The following is a 6,710-nucleotide window of genomic DNA, read 5'->3' on the forward strand; positions in this document are numbered from 1 at the left end:
GTGTTCAAGGGAGTGCACTGATGAAAGTGACTTTCCGGATGTCGGTTGGAACGATAGTTTCGGTCTTACTCGTCCTCTTTCTTTCTTTTGTCATTAACGTAAGAGAGCTCCCCTCTTTCCCTTCACTTCATATCCTCAGTCGAGTTATTTTTTCTTCCAGCAACTCTTCATAAACTAAATAGCTCCTCGACATTGAAATATTTTTTAGCTTGGTTAATTAGGTCAGCAATGGTAGTCAGAGGGCTCTTTCTAATAGTTTTATCTTGGTTAATTAGGTCGGCAATGGTAGTCAGAGGGTTCTTACCAATCGAGAAAAGGAACTTTCCTTGTTTGAGGCCGACTACCATGGCGGTCGGATATATCTAGTCGGAATGATTGTTGATCTGGATAGCTACAACATCGAAACGGATGAAGTAGTCTTTTAATAGTTTGTCATCCCTCTGCTTGATCATGAGAAGATAAGACAATGGCTTTCTTCTGTCTCTCCCACCAATGAACTATGTGAGGAAAGCTTTGCTGAGCTGCCAGAAGAAACTGATGGTCCTCGGCTTCACCTGCCTGAACCATTGCCGAGCAGCTCCTGATATGGTTAGGGAGAATGCTCGGCACATTACAGGGCATGAGGTGCCATGAAGCTTCATCCAGGCTTCAAAGGACTCAAGGTGCTCGGTGGGATCGGTGGTTACAGAATAGGGGGTCATATGCGACATTCAGAACTTAGGCAAAAGTGATGCCATAATGTTATCGGTGAATGGTGGTTCAGTTTCATAAAATGGCCTCTACTGAGGTTGGCACTCAGGCACGATGGGCTTATCTGCCCTCAAAGTCTTTCGAGCTCTCCCTCCCAAGGGCCCTCGTTCTTGGCCACTGCTTCGGTGGCTTTTCCACAGCTTTTTCCTCTCTAGTGTGGGGCGCAGGTTGGAGTCTGCAAGCGTGGCTGCTCCCAAAGTGTGGGAAAGATCCTGTGCTAGCAGCTCATGAAGTTGCTTGTTTATCCGTGAGTTTACCGATGCTTGAGGTGGTGCACTAGTAGCACTCTCTTTTACATTGTGACCGCGGGGTGGATTCTGTCTCTCCAAGAGTTGAATGAGTTCGTCTATGCTTTTATCCATGGCTTTGGCTCAGTTCTCCAAGGAGACTAATCGACCACCCCGAGTGCGGGATTGAGGAGTGGGGGCTGTAAGAGTAGAGTTGGCCCACTACTGGTAGGGCTGGGCACCCTACTCGGTTGATGATTCATGAAGAGATATGCAGTAACTCTAGCTAGAGCTTTCTTCTCTCCTTTTACCATTGTAGTTTTTTGGTAAAGTGAGAACAATTTTGATGTCATTCCCATAGACGACACCAAAATGTTGATGCAAAAATCTAGTGCACCCTCGCTGAGCTACTAGACCTTCAAACACTTACACAGGAAGAAGATAAATGAGACCCTGGCTAAAGTAGGGGACCCTCCGATGCCAAAGTCAGGCTAGGGATCTGGGTTTAGTAGTATCAAGGGGTTCTAGGTAAGAGATTTTTTGTACCTTTCACCATAAATAAGTCCTCTATTTGTAGGTCAAGGGTTTATTACGTGGGTGGAGACGTTTCCTAAATTATAGGCATGCGTTTAGCGGACGTCTCTCAATCGTTTAGCATGATCTCTGGTCAAGATAAGATTAAATGGTCGAACCCTAATAGACCTGTCGAGGCCAATTTGCAGGCTAAGGTGGTTTTGGCCAACCTGACCTGCCGAGGCCGGTTTGCAGGTGATGTGGTTTTGGCCGACCTCACCTGCTAAGGCTGACCTGTCGATGCTGACCTGTCGAGGCTGAGGTGGTTTTGGCCTACTGAGACTTGACCTTCCAATGCCGACATGACGTGGGGGTAGTATACCGACCTATCTTGGTCGACCTAACCTGGGTACTTGGATGAGCTTTAAGCCTCCCCTTATCATTAGGTAAATAGCGGACCTGCCGACATGTTGACCTCTCTTCCTTGGCCATTGAGGAGCTCGTTGGTCATGACTAGCGCAGGCCAACCTAATGTCCCGCAGAGATGTCCAAGCCGACCTCTTCTCTTTAGTCAGTCCATTTTTACCCATAACACTAGTGGCCCTACTTTCGAGCTCGAGCAATTGGCGTAAGTTGGCTTTGGGTAGATTGAACATTTTAGCCGAGTAGGAGCGTTAAGATGAGCTCTTGAGCTCTTCCTTTTTACTAGGGGAATTCTGCTTTTGTCAAACAGATTGGTTAGCTACAATGACCCTTTTATGAGGAGCCGATCAATTTACTTAGGAGGATTATTTTCCCTTACACTAAGAGATCTTCATTGTAGATCGTGCGATTCGAGTGACATTACTAATTAGTAGTCTGACCTCTTCTTTAAGGGTTGGACGACTGGTTAAGGACTATTTTTCCCTTGCACTAAGGGAAGTCCACGTAGTCAGTCGTGTAGTTCTAGTAAGAGTGACTTTCTTGCCTTTAATTGAGGGAAGTCCTAGTAACTCTGATCGTTAATAGATTTAAAAGAAATTCCCTTCTCCTGACTGGGAGAAGTTCATTTATTGTAGAAATTTTCAAACAATAGAAAGCACAATAGTAGAATTATGAGCGCCTTTTTTCCTTTTAAAAAGGGAGGTCGCTCTTAGTCGAGAGTAGGTCGAGGTTGGCCGACGAGTCTTATTACCGAGCTCGGTTGATTGATTCAGCTCGGTCGTCAGTTTTCCTTGTTCGGCACAGCTTCTTTCAGTACCTACTCCAGCTCGGTGTTCAACGGAGTCTACTGATGGAAGCAACTTTTTGGATGTTGGTTGGTACGATAATTTCAGTCTTACTCGTCCTCTTTCTTTCTTTTGGTGTTAACTTAAGAGGGCTCCCCTCTTTCCCTTTGCTTCCTATCCTCAGTCGAGTTATTTCCTCTTCGAACAGCTCTTCGTGAACTAAAGATCTCCTTGGCATTGGAATATTTTTTAGCTCGGTTAAGTAGGTCAGCGATGGTAGTCGGGGGGTTCTTACTAATAGAGAAAAAGAACTTTCCTTCTTTGAGGCCGACTACCATGGCGTTCAGAGCTATCTGATCGAAATAAGAGTCGACCTGAACAACTTCAGCATTGAAACAGATGAGGTAGTCTCTTAATAACTCATCCTCCCTCTGCTTGATTGTGAGAAGATGAGCTGATGGCTTTCTTTTATGTAACATTTTGAATTTTCGTGGCTCGAGTACATACTCGTGCCCGATAGTTTCGGGTTTTAATAATGTAAAGATTTGGGTGCTTTAAAATCTTACCTTGATTTTCTTTCCATTTAAATCACATCAAGTTACATTCAAGAAGGTAACCATTCACAATAGTAAAATCAACTGTGTTTATTATTCTATTAGATTAAAAGAATTTAACAAATTATCATATGCCCTCTTAATGGGAGCTTATTATATTATCAAAGTTTACAGTGAAAATAAATAAAACTAAACATAAAGTTATCTCTTTATTTATTTAAAATAATCTTTCGTAAGGGGATTGTCATCCGTGTCTTGAATCTGCACATTACCTGCATCATCTGTACGGTTGGAGAGGGTCAATGCCCTACTCATAGTGATGGTTATCCTTTAAGATTAATAATAATTTAAGAGATTCAAGATTAATGTAATCGAGTAGGCCACTACGAGTGGTATCGGTATGCACAACCAGCCGAGTGCAGGGCTTGACCAATCAAGCAGGCCACTCGACCAGTTGAGTAGTAATCTTATCTTATCGCGCCAGAAATTTTGAAAAGTTGTTAGTCCTTCGACTAGTCAAGTTGACCACTAGACTAGTTGAGTGAACAATATTTTTGTTTATAAATTGAAGACGATTTTCAGAGTTTTTCAATTCATTCAAAGTTATTCAAGTCACAACTCTGAGAAACTTGTCCCCACATTCTAAAAGCTAATTGGTTAGTATTTAAGATTTGTTTAATAGCTTTTTTGCATTTGATTTTGAGATCTCTATTCAATTTTATTTCTTTTAAAAAGGGAATATTGATTTTACCATTTGGGATATCAAAATCAAATCAAACTAGCCCAGGATTGTTTTAATCTAAAATCATTTAGACCTAAGAACCCTTTCATATGTAAGATTGGACATTGAACATCTACATCGATTTGGTTCTTCCGGGCTTCATCAGTAGGAGAATCTTCAGATAAGTATATTTCAATTTTCTATATTTGGTTTGTAAAATTGCCAAAAAATCTTTCATTTTGGTTTTGACTGAGATAGCCAGAAAATCTCGGTGTGTGGGGTTTTTAATTGTGGTAGCCCTTTTGAAAGTACAATTGTGAAGGTTTTAGGTTCATGGAAAACCTATTTCATAGTGAAAGCCAATATCCCTTGGGTGAGGATATTAGGAGTGGAGTAGTTGTTTGGCTGTTTTCTAATAGTTGGTGTACACACAAGCGAACCACTATAATTGTAGGAGTTGTGGTGAATGATTGTAATTTACTTTCTACACATATGGTGAATGTTGTAATAGTAGTAGATATTTATTTCTTTTTTATTCCTCTGTGTCAGTTTGGGATTTTGATACACAGACCGTTCTAAAAATCAGGTTGTCCTACCATAAGCCATTGGTTTTTGGTGTAAGGTTGTCCTTAGAACAATATCTATATCAACCTCTCCATACTTGTGCATTTGAGGTTGATATTTATTTCTGCTATTTGAGATTGATAAGTGTTATCTTGTGTGATGTGAGGCTAAATAACTTCTTTCTTATCTATATTGGCCTGGCCCACCTAGGTTATGTGAAGTATGGCCAAGTATAAAATGCTAAACGGAGGGCAAACGTCTCAAGCACGGGCCACAAGTCAGTGTGGGCACCCACAATAAGAACAAAAGCTATGGGTCGTCTGCAGCAGGGGTTGATGCCTATATAAGGCACCTTGGGCCACACAGGAAGGACAGAAGGTAAAAATCAAAAGGGAGAGAGAAGTTAAGGCACAGGGTTTAAGCAGACAGAGAGAAACAGAGAGTGAAAGAGAGAAAATTGAGAGTAGAAAGAGAGATAGAAAAACACAGAGAGGGTCTAAGAGTTGGAGTTTTCCTGGAGGTGCTACCCAAAATACCTTAAAGATTTCAATGTGCTGACATGCTGCCTAATACAGGAGACAAAAATGGCCATCAAAGGAGTAAAAAAAGCTAAGAACTTGTCCATTTCTATTTAATTTGCATTCCACTCCGCACATCTCAATTGCATTAATTACTTTCACATTTTATTTTGTATTATTCTCCATCTTTCATTTTTCACTTTATTTGCCTACCCAGGATCTTAAATCGTATGAAGTACAAAAAACCTTGTTCACTCCCCAAGTATAGGGTTGTGATGTAGTAATAAACTCGGTAAGACCGAGTTCGAATCCACAGGGACTGATACCTGTACGTTATCTGAAACCAAGTAGAACTAGAACTAGACTAAGATGTGATCTAACCAAATAGAATTTTAAGGAATAATTGTGGAATAATTATCTAAAACTTTAAGGAATTCAGAGGAAGGAAACTAGGGATTCAGAGGATCCACTTGTAGAGATCAGGGAGATCTTATGCCTGCTTCGAAAATCATGGAAATCAACTAGACTTCCTTTGATATAGTTTTCAAGAGATGAAAGGTATATGAATTAGAATGGATTCCATCATCAAACCATGCCCAGGAGATAGAGCAAACAACAGAATTAGACTAATTACCAACCAATCAACAATGCATGGAAGTTTAGGAAGGATTCCGCCATCCGACCATGCCGAGGGGACTATGGTGAACAACAGGGCTTCCTGACGTCATGAACATCAAAATGAAAAAGAAATACTCAAAATCATCGCTGATCCATTGTAATTTCAGTCACAACAAACCCTTAAAAATAACTGAAAGTATTCTTTTTAATTTGAACAAAAATCAATATCAATCCATCTAAACAATAGGCACAAGCAAAGTTTCTCCCATCAGACTACAAGCTTCACCTCTTAGCCCTAGCTAAGAGGTTTAGCCACACATGGATGGCCTGAACCTCAAACAAATACAAAGGAAAAGAAAAACGGAATAAAAAGAAAAGGAAAGAAAAAAAACACTTAAGGCTTTTTCTCCCACTCACATTCCAGCCTTTTCACGTTCCAGCAGCCCTCTCTCCAAAACCGAGCACAGCTCACGTGCCACGTTCCAGCAGCTCTCTCTCCAAAACCGAGCACACCCTCTGTTCACGGCTGCACTCTCCCCACGGCTGCACTCTTTTTTTTTTCCTTCCTCCCCTTTTCTCTTCCTTTCTTATAGGCAGCCTAAGCATCCGTCCGTATCCGTGTGCGATCGGGAGCCTCCTTGCTGCCGTAGGCGATCAGGAACCTCTGTAGATAAGTCGGCGCAGAAGTCTTTTTTTTCGCAGCAAAAATGGATCCTCCCAACGCCCATGCTCCTATGATTCTGTTCGAACAAATAACATCCCTTGGGACGTTTTCGAGTGGCCTACACGATGGACGGACCAGATCGGCCGTCCGATCATCACCATGGGCATATAAGAGTCCCAAAACTGGTCAGCAGCGGCCGCGGAAACAGGGCCTACGTACGCCGGTGACACTGTGACGATGGTGGGGTCCATGATCGGCTTCAAATGAGAGATCCAAGCCGTCCACCCGTTTTCCCTCGAGAAAACAGTCGGGAATGGCCAGTTTTTACACTGATTTCGGTGTGGCCCACTGACTTTTCTTTCTACCGTCCGTC

The sequence above is a fragment of the Magnolia sinica genome, chromosome 2 (genome assembly GCF_029962835.1).
Source record: "Magnolia sinica isolate HGM2019 chromosome 2, MsV1, whole genome shotgun sequence".
Classification (NCBI taxonomy): domain Eukaryota; kingdom Viridiplantae; phylum Streptophyta; class Magnoliopsida; order Magnoliales; family Magnoliaceae; genus Magnolia; species Magnolia sinica.